This window comes from Columba livia, chromosome 1 (assembly GCF_036013475.1).
Source record: "Columba livia isolate bColLiv1 breed racing homer chromosome 1, bColLiv1.pat.W.v2, whole genome shotgun sequence".
NCBI lineage: Eukaryota > Metazoa > Chordata > Aves > Columbiformes > Columbidae > Columba > Columba livia.
In genome coordinates, this window is record NC_088602.1 from 131,534,305 (window position 1) to 131,556,990 (window position 22,686).

The following is a 22,686-nucleotide window of genomic DNA, read 5'->3' on the forward strand; positions in this document are numbered from 1 at the left end:
ATTTTTTTTCCACATTTTGAATTTAGTAATAATCTTTGATCTTGTAGTCAGAACTTTGTGAATGGGTGCACATTGTTCCACTGAAATCCCTTGTCTTTGCTCTTAAGCAATAAACACTAATTTTAGTGCTACCCCCTTATGGGATGTTTGGCAAATACGTTATAACCCTTTTAAAACCTGGATCAAGGGAACAGCTCATGTGGAGACCCACTGAAATCACTGGGACTTTGGGCAATGGATTGAGCAGTGTGTTGGATCTGGGCCATGTAGCAAATGCACAAATTGAAGGCACACTCACAAACAGAGAATTAAAAAAAACAAAACAACAAATTTTGGCTGATCATAAAGAATATGTCACAAACATGGTCCTCAAAATACTAGTAGCGTTAGATAAACTAATTTCTTTGCCACCAATATTTCTTTAACATTGCAGATAATAGAGATTTTATTCAACTCCTACAAGGTTAAAATTTAGGTGGGAAAAAGATGAAGAGAAAGGATAAAAAGCCCATCTGTTCCTAAAAAAACAAAAAAAGTATACGAATTTTTAACCCCGATTTGAAAACTGCCAAGTTATAATAAACACCTGAAAACCTGGGTTTATAATAGAAACTGCAAGTGACCCCTCCTTGCATTGAAGCCTGGACAATAACAATTTACAGAGCAGCTGAAAGTCATTCATAACCAGCTGAATAAACTGACTCTAAAGAAGGAGAAGCAACAGCATTGGTGAGAACCTGGTTCAAAGACCAATGTAGCAAGAAGAGAGATTTTCATAGGAAAAAAAAAATTAAAATGTTAACAGTTTTCTAAATGGCTTTTTCAAATATATTGCATTCTCCTGTCACTTCCTGCTTCCCTCTCTTTGTGGATATCAAAATAGAGGCAGCTTGTTCTTTCTAAGGCTAAATTCCACAAACTACAGTTTCAATCTCAACAGAGTAATCAGTGTAATGTTACGAGGGCTACACCTACACCGCTCGGCCAGTCTAGAGGCTGGCATCAAGTTTCTCTTTTACAATTTCTTATATTCTTTGTCGTGCTGTGCATTCTCTACACATACTCTTTGAAAAACAAAACAAAAGGGCATCCATAAATAAAACGTGGACCACTTCTGTTGAAACCCTCTCTGTCAAGTCCTAAATAGGAGACACAGTGTGTAAGGAAAAAAGAGCATGTAGTAGGAAACTTAAAATGCAGTGTGGCTCATTGTCTCTGTGGAAACAACTCGAGATAAAGTTTGCCAAAGTACTTCAGAGGTTTAAGAATTAATCGTATTTTCAAAGGTCAGTTAAGAAATTATGGGTTTGTCCTTCCACTTTCAATGAAATCTAGGCTCTGGAGGTCAATAGGTATATTAAAAAGCTCTGTAAGTCTCTATGGGATCTGGGTCTAGCTTGTCCCTTATTTCCAAGGTTAGACTTACTATTACAGAAGACAATTTCCAAGTTGCATTTCTTTTAAATGCTGAAGTAATGGGTAAGTACTTTAAGTATCCATTCCGTCACTATCCACATCTCACCTTCAGCAACTCCCTTCCCCAAAAAAGTTGAAAATTGCTACCTCATGTTTCCTTCTCTCTGAGCCTTTCTGAACCCTACCAGCAGGTGGATCCCTTGGCTCTGAATTAAGCAGGCAACAAGTCCCCATCCTTCAGTAAATTCAGGCTATCTTCTGTTCAGGACCAAGACTGGTATCTGCAAGTTTCACGGTCTTCTTAGCTGAGATAAGTTAGTAGCTAACACCCAGTCTCAGAGTTTTACTGGAGATTAAGACTTGGCATACACAAACCACCAGCTGTAATTTAGGTACCAAAATGTAGGCCTTTGACAGACAGAAAGAAGATTTAATGAACTCCTTGGTGCTTAAGGTGTTGCACTTTGGATGCATATGTCACTCTGCAGGAGGCTGAGCAGAAAGCCCCTTGAGGACTTGGTAGGAGGGGTGAAACTCACACCTCCATTCGTGTCCTCTGCAGACAGTAAACAGTAGGGGATTACTCAGCCATAAGGACAAATGGAGCCAAAGATGAGGATGTCATTTGGAAGCTGCTTTTATGAAATATTGTGAAAGGGGATGGTCTTGGCACCATCTTTAGGGATATAATGCCACCTACTGAATAGCCACTAGTGCAGCCTGGAGTTCTCAAGCTTTTCCTAGGGCATTCACAGTCACATACTGATCCAAGCTTGACCCTGCCTAACATGTGAGTTATGAGAAGATCAGAACACTAGAAAGTGTGATAGCTTTAGGCTATTTGCCAATAATTAACTGTATTTATTGATTCATTTCTGAAAACCACCATTTTTATGAAGACCAGGTACCCTAGGAGAGAAATAGTTATGCCTAATTTTCATCTTATTGTAGAGCGGACTCCATGACTACTGCTTTGAAAAATATTCTATCACCATGTGTGATTCCTCCCATGGACTCAGATACTTCATGAAGAGTCAACAATAAGATTCTCCAGTAAAAGAACATAAAGAGTAGCAGAGTGAAGAACCTAGAATTAGAAAATACCACAGTAACAGTTAAGAAAAATGGGATTTATATAAGATCAATCTATACTCTTGTAGAAATATGCTGCAGCATAGTTCTGAAGTAAGAAAACACACCATTAGTACAACTATAAAACAAGGCCTCATTTAGTTACTAAACATCCCATTTCCTTAGTTTTAGGCCTTGCATAGGATAACACCTTCAAACCCTGCAATTAGCACTAAACCATGTTTTGTTTCCTCCCTCCCTGCAGCATGCTTACCCAAGTATGTAAGTCTTTCACAAAGTGACATTCAGCAGTCCAAAATCTTTGTGAGAAAGGAGGATTCATCCCATCTCAGAAAGAGAAAGCCAAAACACTGATACTACAACTCTACAACTTTCAACAGGGCCTATGCACTTCAGGTATCTAACGTTTCACAATTGCTCTTTCTTTTTTCTTTTTTTTTTTTTCACTTGCTATCTCATGGTTCTTTATATGTTGAAAGCACAGTTCCCATTAATTTCAGGTGGGAGTATTTGACGCCTTTGCCAACCTGACACCAGGTGCCTGGCATTAAGAATTCACAGACAAAGAACACAGAGTTAGTAACTGCAAAAAGTGACAAAAGAAATAGAACCCTATTTATTTCCCAACTATAAAAATTGAATACATTGACCAGAAGATGATCCATGCTTTTCTTTCTGTGATACTTTGTGTTATTCACTTTACACACCTTGTAAAGGACAAGGTAGGGATCCTGTCCATGCTAACCTTTTCCACCATATAGTTCCAATTTTTTTCCCAAGGTAGGTTTCTTTCATCCAGTGAATGAGGCAGGCAACTGTGTTATTAAAAGCAGTGTCATGATTTATATTCCTAAGGGAAGTGAATTGAAATTGTATGTAAATGTAATAATACTGGTATTTCCTGTATGGAATACCAGTATACTTTTTTTTTTTTTTTTTAAATCACAAGTATTGTTAATGTAGCTCCTCAATTGAAAAAAAAATCTAAAATAGAGAATCACATGGACATTAAGACTGCTTAAAGCAACCTTGAGTCTCTGGACCATAGACCCATGATGCTGACTTTCCTGATAGTGCCACTTGTTGAAAACAACATGGGATCCCTAATTTTTTTTTGTAGCATTATCTTTCTTATATTTTCTCTTACATAGTCCTCTTCTGCTCCTCTTTGACTACTATCTTCCACCCTAGCTCACCTGGCTGTTTCTTGGTACTCATTTGCTCTTTCATGTCCCACAGCCGTTCTCTCCCTTTGTTTTCTCCTCCTGAAAAGCAGAGCTTTGAAGCCCCTCCTTTAAGAGCTTCTGGGGTGCCTAGGTGAGGATGGGTGAGAACACCAAGAGTTTGCTTTTGGGCCATGGGCATGGCCACAGGGCAGCCCAGGCAGACAGGAGGAGGAAGACAGAAAAAGGATTAGAGCATTTAAGTGGCAGCTGAATCTTGGGAAAATACGAAAGTTAAGCTCTGAAGTCTCTACTGATGCATATGAACCAGGATCCCTGGGAGGCTCTTAACTTTGCCAGATTTGGGCAGCTTTTCACAGGGGTATAAAATTCATATCCGTAGCATAACGGTGATTTTTTTACATGACCTTTTATATCCCACTCCAAAGAAAGGAGACAGTAGAGACACACAGTCAGATATTTTTTTTTTTTTTTTTTTTTTTTTATCATTGGACAAAACAACATGTTTTTCTCCTAGTTCTTTGTTCTCAGAAATAGCTGAGCAGTTTTAACAGAAACTCAGAAGACAAAAGGGGAGGAAGGGAAGCCTGAGGCAGACTTCTCCTGTAGAAAATTTCAGTGCAGATTCTGAGAGTCTGGCAAAACTAGAAACAGCTGAAAACAGGACTTTATAAGAGAGCACATTAGGTACCTTTAAATTATAGACACCTAGAAACCGATGTGTAGAACTGCGGCTGTTTCATTGTCTCCAGCCTGAACTGGTGATCTCAAAGAAGTGTCTCAACTTCTTAGGAAATCTGCTGCATTCACAGAATTTTTTTGAAACTGAGACTGCTAACTTAGGCACTTAGATATGAACTGACATATCAATTTTAGGCACACATTAAAAAAAAAAATGGGGCTATGCACATTTAAACAAGGATCCAAGATGGGGAGACGTCATTTTGCTGAACCACCACCACTACTGCCTTTAGCAACCATGTATATGTCTGCTACTTTTCCCATCCACTAATGTTCACAACTTTGAGTGACATGTGAGTGTCTCATACTATGTGCTTACCATCAGTGCCCATTTTTCTGGGCACAGATTGTGGAGCGTGCCCCTGCCAATGAATTTTGGAAAGTTTGTCTCCATTCAGACTTCGGAGAGGTGCACATCTCTGGGTCTCATGGCAAAATATATCAGAAAAACCTCCAGAAAACTGGAAGTTTACTGCCAATTGCATGTAAAGTTTGTGAAGCTTACTCTGGAATTTTAAATGCCTTTTGCTTGGCAACAAATGGGATGGTTAAAACTGTGGAGTGATAATCAGAATAAGGTCACTGTATAAAGATCTGCTTGGAACGTGAAATTTTAAGGAGACCCTGTACGTGTTTGAAGAAGAGCTTCAGAGCAAGAGGTGGACAAAATGTGGATTAAGACCTATGTAAGGAAAAGGCTGTAATTCTAATATTAATTATTTTCTGCATAATTAAATATTTCTCATTTTGAAGAGTGGCTGTGAGCTCCCTCTGTCCTTGGCAAAGTTTGAAATCTAATTTTATGGCTTTGACTCTTCTCTGGTGCACTGCACGTCTATATTAAGCAGTTTTCCTTTTTTTTTTTTTTTTTCTCTTTCCTTTCCTCAATGTGAATGGTGCTCTAAAAATGAATTTAGTTTATTACAGGAGGTTGGATGATGATTAAAGAAACAATTAATGCCTTTCATCATGAAAATACATGAGAGCAAAGAGTTGAAAATACTAGGGAATGTCCACCTTTCTTAGACTTTGATGTTCAGTATCTTGGCAGTCTGATACCAGTTTTGTGACTGTATGTTACTGACAAAATTGGATTGTTTTTAGAAGTTTATGAAAGCTGATACATTTTCAATAGTCTAGACTTTGCTAGGCAACCTTAGATTATATTCTGACACTGAAAGGTGGATTTTATATTAGTCAACTATGCCACACATGGATATGAAATATGTGTAGCCCTGTTAATTTGAACTTGAGGAAGACTGACCTGTGAGACAGTAATCTGGGCTTTGCACCTGCTTTTATTCAGTGTCCTAGACAAATCAGTCAGCACGAGTCACACAAACTCCAGTGACACAATGTTATTTCTCCTTGTTTCATGTGATCTGAGTATTTGAGAGAGGTGTATGGAAGTCAGCAGCACAGTGGAGATTCATCCCAGAAAAGAGTGACAGCAGTGAAAAATAAGGCTGGGAGAAAGAAACAGAAAATGTATTGAGAAACCACACAGAATCTGGGAGTCCAAGTTGTGCTCCTTTTAATCTGGACCTCACAAAATGCCTTTGACAGATCCTTGAAATACACTTTTCACAGGACATGGACTTGAACATTGGACCAATTTTCTTGAATCCTAGGAACACTGAAAGAATCTGACATAGTGTCCATCTCTATCCAAAAGGTTTTATTCGCTCTTCCATAGCTAAAAGGTGGCAGTTGTCTAAGACTTACTTTAGGCATCTACACCTTTTCCACTTTCTGATTCAGATGTATGCTAAATGTACAGGTCTGACACCTTAAAATGGTTCAAACACTGAATCATAGACTCATAGAATGTCCTGAGTTGGAAGGGACCTACAAGGGTCATCGAGTTCAACTCCTGTCTCTGCATTGACAACCCCACAGTTCACACCATGTGTCTGAGGGCGTTGTCTAGTCTCTTCTTGAACACTGTCAGGCTTGGGGCCGTGACACCTTCCTGGGGAGCCTGCTGAGTGAAGAACCTTTTCCTAATGTCCAACCTAAACCTCTCCTGGCACATCTTCCTGCTATTCCCTTGGGTTCTGTCATTGGTTGCTAAAGAGAAGAGTTTGGCACCTGCCACTCTTCCTTCCCTTGTGAGAAATCTGTAGACCACAATGAGGCCTCCCCTCAGTCTTCTCCAGGCTGAACAAACCAAATGACTTTAGCCACTCCTCATACAGCTTCCTCTCCAATCCCTTCGCCAACTTCATAGTCCTCTTCTGGACACTCTCCAATAGCTTTATACCCCTTTTATCCTGTGGTGCCCAGAACTGCACACAGTTCTCTAGGTGAGGCCGCACCAGTGTAGAGTAGAGTGGGACAATCACCTCCCTTGCCCGGCTGGCAGTGCTGTGCTTGATGTACCCAGGACACGGCTGCCAGGGACACTGTTGGCTCATGTTCAACTTGCCGTTGACCAGAACCTCCAGATCCTTCTTCGCAGAGCTGCTCTCCAGCATCTCATCCCCCACTCTGTATGTACAGCCAGGGTTGCCGTGTCCTAGGTCCAAAATCCAGTACTTGCTCGTGTTGAACTTCATGTGGTTGGTGATTGCCCAGTTCTCCAATTTGTCCAGACTTATCTGCAGGTCCTCTCTGCCCTCAAGAATGTCAACAGCTCCTCCCAGTTTTTTGTCATCGGTGAACTTACTAAGTAATCCCGCAAGTCCTGAGTCTAAGTCATTTATGAAGATATTGAAGAGTGCTGGCCCTAAGATGGATCCCTACAGAATCCCAGTAGTGACTGGTTGCCAGCCTGACATAACCCCATAACCGTTTGAGCCCAGTCCATCAGCCAATTGCTCACCCACTGCATTGTGTGTTTATTCAGCTGTATGCTGGACATCTTGTCCAGGAGGATTCTGTGGGAGACAATATCAAAGGCTTTACTGAAATAAAAAACAATCACATTGACAGGCTTCCCTTGGTCAACTAGGTGGGTAACTTTGTCATAGAATGAAATTAAGTCTGTTAAGCAAGACTTTCCCCTCATGAACCTATGCTGTCTTGGACAAATGACCACATTGTCATTCAGATGTTTTCCAATAACTCCCTGATTCTAGTGCTGGCTGTGACTATCTGTATGATGTTTTAACATACCTCTTCTTCTTGTAAGAAGCTTGCTATTCAAAACTGAGTGAAAGTTATTAAAAATTATTTCAGCTGGTCCTTTTAACAGGTTTTTTTTGGGTATCATCTGTGTATTACCATAGATATCATCTGCAGAGATGCATAAATGATCGAGCTTTACTCTTAATAGAAAGGAAATGGTGATAGGGGGTTTCCATGAAGATTCTTTGATTTCAGAATTTATTCTCCCTGAGGTCCAAAATAGCCCAAATTTAACTTTCAGAACATGCTGCAGAGCTATTTTTGCTGAGATTTTGCTGAGGGTTGAAGAGCATGAGGCAAGCTGGGATTTTTTTTTTTTTTTTTTTTTTTTTTTTGTGTGTGTGTGTGTGATTCTGGGTTGATTTGATTTATGTGGGCAGGGAGTTATTTGGACTGAACAAGTAATTTTGTTTGTTATGAATGTTTTTCATTAGTTATAAACCCTCAAAATATTTGCAATAAAGACATTTTGGTTATACTTGGGAAAAAATGAATGAGATAGATTATATATTTAAGCCTTTTTTGTAATGGTTTACTCTTCCTTGTAATTGTGTGTAGTGAACAGATTACCTTTTATTTTATGATTCAGTTTTCCTTTAAGTACTTCTTTTCCTTTGCTGGCACATCAGAGAGAATTTGTTGAATTTAATTGGGCTCTCCTTAGGCTCATGATCTTGCTTGCCAGGTCAGTGTTATAAGATTCTCTTACCTTTTCAGAAAAAATGAAATTATTTGTGATTTTGGCTTCCAAATTCTGAAGGCTACTTGTTGGCACTGCAGCCTCCTAGCTCTAAGAGACCCGTTCCTTGGCAGGGAACCTGGAAAGATGGATGCTGGTATCCTGAGTGATGGATTTGGCATGCCCCACGGAATGCCACATTCCCCAGAAATTTCAGATTTGTGAAATACCAAATTAGTGGCTGCTTGGTGGAAAATGGTCACAGAGTGATCACATTTAATTCTGACACTTTTTTAAAAAAAGAATGAAATGCACAAATTAACAGAATATATGAAGGATATGATACTGTCCATCTGCCTCTTTTTGCCAATGTAAGGCTGTTTCTTACCAAGCATAATTCAGCATTCTGTTTGGTTTAATGAGTCAATGAGGCATCCCTCATGAATAAGTCTTATTGTCTCTTCCATTTCTCCATACAATCAGCTTCTTCACTTCTGCTCATCCCACTTAAACCATTTAAATGAAAACAAATATGAAAATATTTTCCTTTAATTAGTATTTGTATTTAGCTTGCACTTCTTTCACCTTTCAGTTGTTATCAATGTGTATAAAGATAAAAATGGAATGAAAGTTAATATTCAAGCTCATATGTCGACTTATGCAATGGAGATATTGCTGGAAATGACTAACCGCAGTCTGGTGAAGTGGGTGTACGTAGCATCCAGAATATAGGTTCTCATTTTTGTGTTTGGGTATGTGGGTAGGCTTTCTGGAAGCAACTAAATTACTTAGGAACTAGAACTCCTAAATTGGGCTTTTTTTTGCAGTTTTCTCACCCTGTCTCTAATATAGGCTGAATCCAAACCTCAAATGTTGATATCCCTAAGCGCTGGTAGCAGGCTGAGAAATTCAGATTGCTGCTTTGTCAGTTCAACCATTATAGAAATTTAATCTATTTTAAAATTATATCTATATTTGATATGTGACCTCAAACATTTAGGGCTTCTTTTTTGATTCTACTTATTCTGTTCCTGGAATAGCTGTATTTCACCTTTGCAGACATCTGCAACTCAAATGTAAAAAGTCCCACAAATTGTCTCTGTGCAAAAAAGTAAGCACAGGGCGGTTAAATCAAAGAGAACTAATTTGCAGAGAATCAAGTAAGGAAATTTATTCAGGTAAGCTGGCGAGATTTTACAAGTAAACTTCCCAAGAATGGTTCTCTTAGGCTCTGTCCTTCAGGGTGAAATACTTGTGCTTTAGGAAGCGGTTTAAAGAGATAGTGTTTTTTTAAAGGGTGTTGGTGGAGGAAAAGAATATGAGAGTCCAAAAATAATGAATTTACAGTGTAAGCTTATTTAGAGAAGAGTCATCTACAGTTCCATCATACTAAATTATATTATGTGACATTGGGGAACAGCTTGTATCCTTTGTCTGTTGCTGTAAGATGGGTTTGGTATAAAGTTCAGGAAAGTCTTCAGTGTCTAAACTGTTGCCTCTTCCTTTTTGTTTCATTCAGATCAAAACTTACTATTGGGAATGTGGTCAAGTCTGTGATTCCCTGAGAATTTGGGAATTGTGGCTTTTCCTGTGCCCTCACAAGCGGACTGGGCCAGAGCTGAGCTGAGCTATATTACATAGAGCCCAAATATCTGAGTTTCAGCTAGTACAAGTTTATTTATATTTGGGGGGGGTGTCTTTTTCTTTCCTAAATGCCTCTGGATATTATAGAACTTGGGTATAATCCTGAGGAGATCCTATTTTGGAGTATTTACTTCTCACAAAACCCCAGAAAATCTATCAATGTGTGAACAAATATGCCATTACATTAAGTAGGCACCTCTAGAAAGAATGTAAATATCTGAATTCATGCATATCATGTAAGACTTAATCTGAAATTAGGGCAGATCCCACAAATGAGAGAAATGTCTTTCGCTTTCCATTGAGAATAGGAACTTGGTCTGACACATTTTCTCTTTTAAAAACACCAGGTCTCGTTTGTTCCCTGTGACAGAAGAGAAAGGGACTCCGTCAAATCTATGAAAATGAGCCATTTTTAAGAGCACATTTAAGTAAATGGACTTCTGGATATTCTCTGAAAGTGAAAATAACAAGGGTGGAGAGAAAAAAAGGGGGGAGGTGATGATTCTAAAAGCATCTTATTATAGTTTTAATTTAGATGGGCTTTGGTGCTAATGATTCATTAGGTTATGCCCTTTAAATGGTCTTGTCTTGAAAATGCCAACATTTTGAAGCAGACTTGAATATATTTCTCAGATATCAGTTCTTGCACTTGTTATTAAGATGGGCTTTTTATTTTTTTTTTTTTTTTTAATTTAAGAACATCTTGTAAATTATATATGCTGCAGAACTTTTGCAGTTTTGCGTTCTGCCTCTGGACTGACTGGGGGAGGTAGTAACACACTGAATTAATGTCTGTGTTTCATTGCTTGATGTAACACTGTGGTGATGAGATATCTGCAAGGCTCGAAAAGATGAACATGAATTATCATTTCGAGTTCTAACTACTTACAGAACACAGAGGAAAGCAGGAAAAGACTGGTATATGCAGGACTTTGAGGGATATAGGGTAGAGACTGATTGGTTACTCTTCTTTCTCGAATTTCTGGTGTTTGCGTGACAGCATAAGTTAGGAGTTTTCCGTGTTGCCTTCATGTCGAGTCTTGTAGTGGTGTGAGGAAGGTGACTTAATGTGGCTTGCTCCCATGCCTTATATTTCATATTGATTTCATATTTGTTGATGATTTTTTTCAGCATCCCTATAGCCCATGGGATCTGTTGTCACAGGACAGAGGTGCCCTGTGCTGAGCGCTGCACAAAACCCAGGGCAGATGCGGAGGCATGCAAAGCTGAGAAAAAGAGATAACCAAAGGAAAAACATCCCTGCCCGTGGTAGTTTAATGTGGAAGCATTTGCTTCTTTTGGATGCCTTGGGAAGAGTTTAAAAGAAGGAAGGTAATTGGTATAGCTTTGTGAGTCTTTGCGGAGAACTCTTTCAAAACGAATGATGTGCTGTGAGAGAAAACACACCCTGGAAGTCTGGAAATGTGACAAGTGGCATGTAAAGAATGACATGGTGACCTGTCAGTGAAGCAGAAATCATAGGGTAGGGGAAAACGATGTGTTTGATGCAGTAGAAAGGAGGAACCAGAGAGCACAGTGAGAGAAATTACATGGGGCCATCCTAAAACAGTGGACTTCAGATAATGGACTTCACAGCAGTGTTTTGCATAAATATAAGGGGAATAAGGTTGTATAAGGTCAAGGCCAGAGGAAAGGCAGTTGCCATAACTGTGAAATAATTGACATGAATGTATAGAATTGGATTTCAGGACTTGGAAGGAGGTTAAATGTGAAGGGCTAGAGCTCTAAGTTGAACATGACAACCAAGTTACTGACCAGGCTGACAGGACTGTGGTTGTGTTCGCAGTGATTGATTGCAAAGGGAGGTGTTGAGTCTGCATTGGTGGTGAGACACACATGAGAAGGAACTGGCTCAGATGCTAACTCAGACAGGAGAGGAGGAATCTGGAAAACAGAACTAGTGGATTCATGAACTGCTTGGGTGGCTATGTTTGTCTAGAGAGGAGATCACTCAGAGGCAGAGCTTGCCTTCATTGGAATAAAACAAAAAAATCTAGGTGAAAGTTCATCTATATTGGATATTGAGTGGAAAAAAACCTACCCTGAAAAGTCAAAGCTTTATAAAAAAATTCAGTAAAGGTTTGGATCTGGAAAAATAGTCTAACAATCTTAGACTGTTAGCTGAAAACACTTGCTATCATGATGGTCAGTTCTCTAAATTCTTTAACAGTGGTTGTAGTTTAGGATGTCATCTCTTAAACTGCTCTTCAGGAGTCCGGCTGCCCAGACCACCTGTGAAACTGAAAGCTTAAATGGTATTGATAAAAAATGAGACAAAGTAGAGAATGGAAAAAAAGAGTACCTCAATGTCCAGGAAGAATTAAAGGGAAATTAACCTATTTATTTCATGTGATAAATACAAAAATGCAATTAATTTGTGATGTTAAACATTAAGAGACAGCTGCAATTATTAAAAACTAAAACAAAATACACATGCACTATGAAATCAAAACTCATAATAATAGAAGTTAATCCAAAAGTCTTTTCCAGAAGGATATTATTGACAGTCAGGGCTGATTTTGTCGCAGTGAAGAAATGACTTAAATTTAACCTTTTCTTCTGATTATTATTTGTACGTACTCCAAATGTATTCATACCTTCACATAGTTTTTATACATCTTTGCTTCAGCATATGGATAACCTTTGAACTGATGACTGTAAGTTTGGTTTCAAGTTATTTCTATTTGGTTACAGCATAGGAGTGAATTTTTGTTGGACAGATGATTTTAAGCTTTAGAATTAAATTTTCAGTCAAAATTTTCATGATTAAAAATCCTGTTTTTTCTCTGTGCTAATATTTTGTAAGCATTTATCCTTAAAATACCTTGTTAAAGTCCTTGTGGAAAGAGTTTATAAGAACTAGAATTATAGTCAAAGACATGCTAAGGAAGTTCAAACAAAAGTTTTCAAATAGATTTATCCTTTACTTGTTCATCTTCTGCCCTTAGCATGACACTTACAAATCAGAAAGTACATGAGTTAGTGTTTTTTAGTTCTCTCTTTGGTAAAATATGATATTAGGGTTGAATACTAGGAGCTGCTAGCTTTGCCTTTTAATCTCTTAATGAATATCATACAATTCCTTCATTTTTCCTTCTTTTTTGCTACTGTTTTCTTTCCTTTGTTCCCCCAACTTTTTTATCCCCTCCCCCTATTCAGCCTGGTCCTTATCTTCAGTGTTACATTAGCACTGATTAAGAATAGATGCAATAGTGCTGGTGAGGAGTAGGTCTTCTAGCTTGCTTCTGCAAATAGTTATTCTTCAAAGTGCCTAATTATTCTGCACAAAATTCCATTTAGAGAGTAAACTTTGAAACTTCTGTAGTGCTTACACTTTGGGAAGCATACCTTGAGAGAGTATTTAGGAGACTCGGTAGATTATGGCCTTTTCAAAAGGTGGAACAAAACTGGATATAGCTAAAGATCAAACTCTATTCTGCTGAGCAGTCTATTTCATTAAAACAACAGAGTTGTTTCATTGACAATAAGCTCTGTCTTATGACATTAGTAGACCTCTTGCATGGTGTCTTGTTTTATTGGAGATCTTACTATGCAATACAGGTATCTAATGCAAAACAATGAAGATGCTTCAAGGTATTCCTATGGGAGTGTTAACTCGCTCTCAGGGTGCTTTAGATACTTGGAGTTTTATTGTATTAAACAGCTACAGTTACTTTATAGACTTCAGAAAATGCATGAAATGTCCTTTGCATTTTTTTTTTTCTCTACGGGGAGCTGCATATTTGGAACTTTAGATATAATAATTGTATATGCTATAATTATAATGATTGCCTGATATAGAATTGTGAAGTAAATAAAATCAGTAGTGAAGGAGTCTATTAACATGCTCCTCCAAATAAAGTGATAGATTTTAGAAACTTAATAATGGAAGTTTGTTAGGGCCTCAGATGGTGGTTATTTAAAGACTGGAGCCCCATAAGAACATGAGAGTAACATTACGATCACAGGGTTAGTGATCCAAGTTGTATGAAGGATCAGAGGGGAACTTCTCATTAGAAGGCGCATCCTTTGTGATCAGCAAAATTAGATTTTTTGGAAGCATAAAGTGCTGACCTACTGTCACTGATTTCAGTGGGAATGAAGTTAGACTGCTTTTGAAAATGGACTCCATATTTTTAAATGTGTTGAAAGGTCCAGAATTAGTGTCATTTCAGTAGTAACGAACACTGTGCTTTTATATTTCCACAATGCCCCTATCAAGTACTACATTCAGCTGAGTCATTGCTAAACAGTGGCTTCTAATATATGGCCAATCTCAGGAGGTAACTCAAACATTAGCAATTAACATGTTTTGCCACAGTGCTATTTTCAGAGTGTACAGTTTAATTAAAATAGGTAGCAGTAAAACAGTCAGCTGTTTAAACATCAGAAAGATACCTCAGGATTTAAACTGGCTGAAGTTTATAATGGCATGCATTTTGACAAATTTAGCTAGGAAACATTTCAGAAGTGGTTAAGTTACTTAGAAATGTAAGTCCCTGTGACTTTGAATGAATTAACTAAAGGGATTTTTAACAGTTACCCAGCTACCAAAAATATTATTAAATAACTCAGTAGTTGGGTGTGTCACTCCAATCTATCATGTATACTTAACCTATAGCAAAGTGAATTCATTATCTTGTGATACTGCTAGGGGCTTATATTGCTTTCTTGGTCATTGAGAATTAGTTGGTTCCATGACTCAGCAACCTGATTTGGGAAAAAGTCTGAGTATGAGAAGTAGGGAACCTAAATCCATAGTAAGATAGCCAAATAAGTGGTATGAAATTTGGCTTTTGGTATCAACAGATACTGGACTTCGATAAATGTGGGTGTCTCAGTCGTATAAGGTTTATATCTGCACATAAACTTCCACTTTATAAATGATAAATAGCCATAGATTTCTATGCATACACCTGTACATCTACATATATTTAGGCATTTATGAATACAATTAATGAAACTTTATACATGGAAAAAAAAGCATAGGAATGTTAAGTTTACAGTCGTTGAGGTTTTTTTGGGGGGAAGACAGAGTGTTGGAAAGTGTATTCTCAGAGGACTAGGATTTCTGATATGAAATTTACCAGCAGTGTAAATAACTATTCCCAGCACAACATTAGACCTAGAATTTAATGTCATAACACAAGCACTTCTCCCTTTGTTTTTTGTGGACATTTTATTTTCCCATATCATGAACTTCGAAGGCTTGATTTTTCAGAAAAGAAGAGCATCCACAGCTCCAGATGAAATCATTGGGAGTATGGGGACTTAGTATTTCTGAAAATTGGTCTCATTTCTGTTCATAAAGTATTGGTTTCAAACAAATTTCTATACAGATACTTTTTAATAATTCGTGCAGATTAAATTAAGGTTTTTCAGAATGTCTCTGTTAGGCAGTTGTGACCCTTTTAAGAGGCAACAGAATCTGCTTGATATCTTCTCCATTTGAATAATCACTTTCTTCCTCCCTGTGTATGATTATACAGCCATAAAATGAGTAAAAATTCCCATTTACCTAACTGAGTTATTGAGTGTCAAGCCTGTTTGCTAAATATTGTAAAAGATGAGGGCAATATTTGCATGAGAAAAATCCTCTCCTTTACTTTCCCTTCTGCAGTTGACCAGCTTCATGAGACAAGGGAGAAGATGTGACAATCCTTCCCATTTTTTACAAATAATGGGAATTTGACTGTATTTCCAAGAGGAAATTTTGCAAGGCTGGCCTGTGTCACATGCAACAGTCTATTGCTGAAACAAGAACATGGATGAGGTTAAGGAGAGCCTGAGGTTGCTTGTTGGAGAGTGGGTAACTGCTGTTCCCTGCTTTTCTCTGTCTGAGTGTCCCATTAAGGACAAGGGATGGGTCATCTTCCCTTGATAAGCTGTTCTTGGTTATTTGCACATCTTAAGCTGAAACAGCACAGCAGCCTGAAGAGTAGATACCCAAATTAATAAAGGTGTGTCCTGAGTGTCACCTCACACATCCTTAGCTTTCAATGCCTCCTTACAACTAATGGGACCTATATTCTCAAGCGCAGTTCAGCTGTGTCCCTGCAGTAAGGTTGGAGCAAGCCTATACAGCAGAAAATATGAATCTGCACAGGTGTTTTGTTTTAACAGATGTACTTTTTAATCTGGAGATTTTATAGAACTGCATACCTGGTTTTTTTTATACCATACACATGACCTTTGAGATAAAAAGAGGTCTTTTAGCTCCCAAATTCACAACTGCTCTGATAGTTCCTTAGATAAAGCAGTGATGACCATGGTGTAAATGCTGAGATAGTTGCTATAGGTAGGTAGATAGATTAAACTTTACAAATTCATCTTTTATCTGTCATCATACCCTACACTGGTAAGAGAATGCAATAGTTAATATCATACTGTACTTGTATTTAAAATTCCTCCAGTCAACATTTTTTGCTATTATATTGTAATTTTTCAACTTGTTGAGTATAAGTGCGTCCATTTACATGCACCTCAAGAGATCCTCATTTGTCCCTGAAAGATGGAGATGGATGCTCCCACTGAAAGCTGCACTGTAGGGGGGTCACTACTTCGCTGCTTCTCAGTAGGCCACATCTCCCCATGGGCTGGGAGAAAATACCAGTTGAGTGTGGTCCGTGCTGTCAGATACTGCACCTGTGTCACCAAACCACAAGAAGTTCTGGGAGTGCAGTGTGCAGTGGGAAGGTTGCACCAGAGGCTACTGTCACACCTATGTAAGGGAGCTGTGTGCATGTGTGAAGGCAGTGCTGATAATCATCTTTAAGCTGGGAGAGTAAACATGAAGAAAAGTTGCAGTGCCATTAGGCATCAACCTGAAGATCTCTCAGCTGTGTTGGAGCTTCCAGACCAGCAGAGGAGAAATTCTTCTGCAATTAGATACCAGGCAGCACCGGTAAGTGTGTGAAGTGGGAGCAGGGGTGCTCTGCACCTACTTTTATCAAAATAAATTGAACTGGTTTTCCTGTTCTCCCCTTTTGTCTCTTACTATGACTAAGAGTGATTCTCTGGCTTTATGTTTAAAAACAATATGATGGGTACATGGCAAACAAGATGGAAGACCAGAGTAGACTTGGAGGATGAGATGCAAGCCATATTATACATTCATTCAATCAAAACATACAATGAAGGACATGAAAACAAAACATTTCTGCAAACAAGTGGAGTTACAGATACTGTAACTGGAGCTACAATGTCCATTTACATGGCTTTGACATAAATGTGTTGTGACATGCACAATGTCTTGTCTTTTGGCTGCTGGTGATGACTGTGTCATCCAGCAGATGACTGCATCCACGATTTTTGGTGTGCTTGTGTAGGGGATGCAGAAATTTGACAGTAGTTTTAGCCAACATTCTGTCTTAATCCCTGCCCTGTGTCCAATCCAGAAGAGTCAACTTGCACTGTTTCTGATGTCAAATCCAGTAGCTCAATGTATGGTTGCTTCCTAGAGAACTCGGCTTGCTGTTGTCCATCTCCAAGGGCATGTTACGGTAAACACATTCATACAGCATTTCAACACAAGCACACTGTTTCCTTCCTACAGCCCCCTCAATACACTGCTTGCTTAGGCTTGAATTCCCCCCAGTTTCAAGCTTAGGAAAACACTGTCGCTGAAATATTATTCTTGTGTCACTGCCATGTAATTTAGGACGTTTAACCACTGTTCAAGACACCCCATGTAGCTATGTTTTTATGAGAGGAAGGAAAGAATCTTAGAGTTGAAGTGATTTGTCCAAGCTTATGGCACAGTTCAGTGGCAAAGATGAAGGTAGGAGCTGGGTGTCTTAAAAGCCATTTGCACTTGTATTAGTGGTATACACTCTTGTGCTATATCTGTGAATGGTAACTGTGGATGAAAGTAGTGTAATCATTGCTGTTGCTGGTATGATTCTAGAAGTATTTCAGTGAGGAAAGTTGTTACATTGCCATGATATAGAACTGTGCCAGGAACTAAAGCAATTTCTAGCCAGCCAGGGGTTGTCCTCTGTTTAATGCTAGAGGTAGAATGTGGCGACTGCACAAAAGCAATAGTGAAACTGCTTACACTGAAAGGAGGCTAGACTAGGTCACGTGTTATTTGTTGAATATAAGGAACATACAGTATAGCCTGGACAACCTGAGTGCTTTTGAAAAATGGAAGACGATTGTTATCTACCTGTGTGATACCAAAAAATGTACATGTTTGCCTCAAGAGGGCCTGTGCACTTTATTAGTCCATAGAACTAACTACCATTAAAGAAAAGTCTCTTCTGTTGGATTGGATGCATAGAAACACTTGTACTATTAAATATTCTAATTTATTTTCACTTAATATTTTAAGCAAATTTCAAGGGCTGGAGGAGAACTGGTCTTTTGCCCCTTGTTCAGGAGCATCCCTTACATAGTAAATCAATGTCTATATTGCCCATTAGTGTAAGTTTTTGTCGAACTAATTTCTTACAACACTCACACAGAGGAAAAAAGATGCATGAAAAATAGCATTGAAGTATTTTCAAATAGAATAAAAGTTTTATTTAAAATATGTGCAAACAATAAAGCTGGCAAGAGAAGTTTAGCCTTTATAATTTGCTCTAACAGTGATCAGTGAAAGCAAAAGAGCATAACTCTTAAAAATAATCCTTGGGTTTTTCATGCAGTTTAGAGGGCTTAAAATATATCTTCTATAAAGACCCATGACAAATCTGATATTACTTGTACATAGAGATGATAAGCCAAATCTGCTTATATTAAGATGAAAAGGTGGACATTCAAATTGGGCTTTTCTTGATGGTCTTTATTGGAACTTGAGAGAGCTGCTGTTCTAGCAGAGACGTTGTTGGCTCTTTTTAATAAGGACCCTTTTACTGGTGTGCAGGAAAAGCTATTCCATTTAGAGGAAGTCTTTAGTATTTCAAAATTGGACATTTCTACTGAATATGTTTAAATCTTTTATGGTAAGATTTGAAAGGGGGCAGAAGGCCAGTGATGTGTCAGCCAGCTATGCTGGGCTATCCAGGTTAGAGTGATGGACTGTGGAACAGACATCTAGGTGAAGTTTTACAGCCCAAACTTTCACACATGTAGAAGACTGATCAAAATTACTGCAGTATGTGGTAGGCAACAAAAGCTTTCATGCATTCAAAAATCAATTAGACGAGTTCATGGAAAGAAAGTCTATACCATCTATGAATTGTGGAGACACCAAGCATGGGGAAAGTGGGAGGTGGGATGCTATATCTAGGAAGTATCATAGTTCCTCTACTTGACAGACTACTGGTGAACATGTGGTACCGGACCAAATGTAGCCTTTCTTACATTTTCATGAAACATGTATTTTGTGATAGGTGTAATAATGTGCCAGTGTGTTCAAGCTGACCATTTCAGTTCAGGTGGATTTTGAAGACTGTTATTTCTTCATTTTGGGAGACTGATGGTACACTATAAAGCACAGTTATTCACATGGGGTTTTTTGGACCATGAGGACTTATGGCCCATTTTGCTCTGGAGCTGTGGTGCCAAACAGCCAAAAGCTGCAGAGGGACTAGAAAGGTGAAAAAGGCCATCAGGAAAGAAGATTTTCCAGCCATGGGCTTTTGCCAAGGAAAGCTGATGGCTTCCATCAGCTCTTCGCAGTAAAGACAGACTGTCAGCAAAATGTTTCTAATTTGCCACACTGTTCCAATTGTATCTGTTGCATGTGACCTTTTGGGTGGTTAACTTCAAAAAGCTGGAAACGTGCTGTGGAGTTGATGGCATGCAATGTGTCCTGACAAAATGGGATGGGTGCAGTGGAGGGAGTCCCTTCCAGTTTGTTTTTCTAAGATTCAGCTTTGGCATCAGCTTGCTGAGAAGGCAAACATTACTGTATGGCTTTATATATATATGTGTGTGTGTCTGTACTATACCAGAATTGTGGTGCTTAGCTTCTTTATGTTTCTCGATCGCAAGAATTTACAGTGTTTAGTGTAGGTGTATGATACTGGATGAAAAACTCAACCTCCAGCTTTCCTATGTACTTACATTTCCGTAAACATATATTTTAAAAAAAAATTAAATATATTTTTACAGAGGAGAACAACAGGAAAAACACAGGTACTGACAAAACCCAGGTCATTTCACAAAGCAACTAATGTGGATTTTAAAGGATAGTGCTATGCATACTGGTGGTTATGGCTATGTTTCTGTCAACACTTACTCTCCCATATTTTATCATGAGTCATGTAAGTTTTTACTTTTTTTTTTTTTTTTTAATTGGTACACAGTCTGAACTATTTATCTTGGAGAGAAGAGTATTCAGATGTGGTGTTCTGAGTGAACATAATTTTGGCTGAAGTTAACTTTTATTTTATTTTGTTTTATTTACTTTTCTTGGGACACATCCAGACCTCGTGAGTTATTAAAGAACAGGGTTATAGCCGCAGCATCTCAAATAGGTAGCAAATCATCTAAGACACGTGAATTAATATGACAAAATTCTGATGGGTCGCAATGTAAATTAGATAACAGGATCTTGCTGTAGACATATAGCTCCTTGACACATACCTAGCCCAGGAAAAGGATTCACACCTCCCTTTTCCCCCTTTGTGAAACAGCAGTATAATGCATGTTGTTTGAGCCACCAGGTTGGAGTGGTCACTTTTAATTTGCTTTAAGGCTTAGCTTTCAAAGCCCAGCAATGTGTCACAGCTAGTGGTACGATCTTGCCATAATGCACAGACTGATTTTGTTGAGATCAGATGGGAATGGAAATAATAGCAAATAAAAATCTAAATTAAGGAAGAGAGAGTAAATAAATTTTTAATCATACAAAATTTAATACTTATGTTAAGAAAAAGAATATTAAAAGTCATTTTATAGAGAGTGAATTTATATTGGAGCTGATTTTAAAGTTGTGCAGCTTTGAGTGATATGATAATCATGTATTTTTCTCCCCCCTCAGCTGTACTAGGGGATTGAAATTTATATACTCAATAACTAGAAAAGAATCATAAAGGATCAGGCTGGAGGAATCTGTCTCACTCCATTTTTTCCTGTCACTCCCATAGCGATTTTAATATTTTTCTTATATCTCTGCTTATTTTCAGTGCCAAACATTGTTTTCAAATACAGTTGGCTTGGAAATGAGTACTTGAAGCTGCAAGCTTGTCGGCAAACTACCATGATATCCAGGTACTACAATGAAATCTTTAGCTATAAAAAATATAAAATAAAAATAGGATGCCAGAGTCTCCTGCCAGCTGTAAATGCAACTGAATAGTCTTCTTGTGTGCTTTAATATTTTTCACTATTTTAAGCATTTGACTTTTGCTTTTTTTGTCTTGGTGCTAAGGGAAAATGGATTTGCAAAAGCTAACACAACAGCACATTTATTTCTTTCACCCTTTTCAGATAGGAATTAAAAACAGGATAGTCTGTTGAATAGGCTGCCAGACTGAGAGTCAGAAAATAAGTTTTATATTATCAATTCATTGAGAAAGTCTATTTGCTTTCCTATGCCTCAGTTTCCCACCTGTAAAATGAAGATAATGTAATTTATCATACTGTGCAAGGTGCTTTGTGGTTGAAAGCTGCAAGATAGAGTGAAGTATTATGAAGAAATATTTTGGGCAAAATCTGATGAGTTTTAATGACTTAATTTCTTGCTTGTTATTTTTTTTTATACTTTTGATGTACAAACTGGCCTCCAATCTTTTCTGTGAGCTGTGGGTGAAGAGGGCTGATGTATTGAGCTCTATACAGAAAATGAGGTGGGGTTTATATAAAAGTATTAAAGCAAATGGTTACAGATTTTCACCCAAAAGTTTCAGTGAACCATTTTTAACCACTCACAGCAAAGGCAGGAAGATAAATGGAGAGTATCAACATATTTTCAGAACAAGTGGAGAGAAGTTCTTTCCTATTTAAAAATTAGATAACTAGGGGGAACAGAAGGATATGATGTCCCTTCTATCTTTTAAAAAAAATCTTGGATTTTTGGGTACATCCCCACTTATTTTCTGCCCTTCTACTTCATGTATTATGATGGCATATGTTCAGTGTTGGCATTTGCTTGAAATGGGATAGGTTTTTACCTTTGATTGGTGATGCACATCTCTAAAGAGTCTGGAAGATTGTGAGAACAAAGGCTAAAAATAAAAAAGCTTCATGCTATTGCTCATGCACTAACCGCATATATAGCCTCCCAGAAATTTAGCCCAATTCAGTTTCAGGTAGCTCACAATAGCAACTCTTTACCTGTGTCTTTATCTGTCTCTCATCTTTGTTGTATCACCTACACATTTAGAAGAAAATAGGGGTGAGGTGAAGTTATGGCAACGCAGGTGAAGCTGGCATAGGTAGTCCATGAGCTTCTGTTGGTTCATGAAACGATGTGGATATTTGATATCTGCTTCAAGAACTAATTCATTGCCAGTGGATGCTTCTGCTGTTTAGAATTTTTTGAATGACTGTTCTCTGTGGACGTCCTGCAGAGTCAAGGAGCCCTGGAGGATCCACCAAAGGGTGAGAACCAGATTCCAGATCTGCCCTCCTGCCCTGAACTAGTCTCTGGCTCTAGAGATTGTCTGTGCATACAGATTTATGTGATATGAACTTCAGTATCAGTAATAATGATCTCTCTGTCCAGCGTGTGCAATTCTGATACAATTTATGTGGATTTTAGGAATGAAAATATATGATAGAAAATACATAAGCTAAAAATGTATATGTAGTAAAAAAAAAAACCACTTACTTTGCAGGAATTTAGAACAAAGGTGAAGAGGTACAAAATTCAGTCAGAATATTCTGTGC